Source organism: Eurypyga helias, unplaced genomic scaffold, assembly GCF_000690775.1.
Source record: "Eurypyga helias isolate BGI_N326 unplaced genomic scaffold, ASM69077v1 scaffold29832, whole genome shotgun sequence".
Lineage (NCBI taxonomy): Eukaryota > Metazoa > Chordata > Aves > Eurypygiformes > Eurypygidae > Eurypyga > Eurypyga helias.
Window position 1 is genome coordinate 44,193 of NW_010237081.1, and position 1,365 is coordinate 45,557.

The window sequence follows — 1,365 nt, forward strand, 5'->3', positions numbered from 1 at the left end:
TGGCTTTCTTACCCCCTCCCCAGATTCAAATAATGTCTCGCAGAAGCAAACACTGTCAAGAGGAGCCACTGAACGGGTGACAAGAGACTTTTCACCGCGATGCCCGTGGCTTTGCCTGTTAGTTACTGCAGAGTAACTAATTTCAGTGGAATTTCAGTGCCCCCGTTCCCTGTGCTACCCCCACGTGCCTGCCCGCGCCCGCTGACGTGCTCCAGGGAGGTCGTCAGTGCCAAGCAGTTACCGTATCGCAACGTTTCTCATGGTGTGCGGTAGATTCTCCGTGTAGACAAGCCCTCGGAAGCATTCGATTTGGTCTAAATTTAGGGTTTTTTTTCAGATTGGTGGAAGGGAGCAGAAGTGCCCTGGGACACCTTGTTTCTCAGTGCGCTCCGTATTTCCAGGACCCGGGCTGGAGGCAGCAGAACGGCCGGGAGTGCAGCCCTTGGCCCATCTACGCCTGCCCGCTAAGTTGTGGTAAGAGAGAGGCTCCGCTAACACGGAGCCAATGGATATGGCCAGGAGCCATCTGCAAGGCCTGAATAAAAGGACAGGCGATGAAACTTTGCATAGTCCAGGTGGCCAGGTAGAGGAGCAACCCCAGTAACAACCCACAGCAAGAACAGGGTTGGGGGGGAGAAGGGATGGGGCTGGATGGAGGCTCGAGGGAGAGCGTGGGGATCGGATCCCACAGGAAGCAGCCGAGGAGCCGCGCGGTGTGGAAGACGTGACCGGGCGTGGGGTACGTATAGGCAGATCAGGAGGAGAAATGTCTTTTCTTATTACGTTAAATATAAAACATTAAAAAATAATACTACTTGTGGAACCGACCCCAGCCAGCTCCTGGGATGCCGGATCTCTTCAGAGATGCGGAGGAGCGTGTGAGGGGTGCAGGAAGAGGAGCGGAGGTCTTAAACTCCTCCATGCCTCTGCAAATCTCCTGGGAGGCCCTAAGCTGGAGCCCAAAAGGATTGGGGAGATGAGCGTTGGCAGTGGTGGGGGCTGGATCATGCGGAAACTGTCATGTGATGGACATGACGTGACACGAAGTTGCTCTGAGTGGGTAGAATGGGCTCTCCGTGCCTTGGTACTGCTGCTACAGATTAACCAGGCTCTTTTCTCAGCGCCACGAGTATTCACCTGACTTGGGGTGCACAGAGAGAAATGTGTGGATTCACAGAGAAAACGTTATTTCCCCTTCCATTAAAAACCCCACCATGGCACTGGGGTGAGGAGGAGCCTGGCGTTCCCATGCAGCAACACCCCGTTCTGCCAGGTCGGAGACCTGCCCTAAGTGATCAAGGAGCTCATAGGAACAGACATGGAGAACATTCCCAAAGGCATGCAAATGGTCATTGTCTCTTTTTT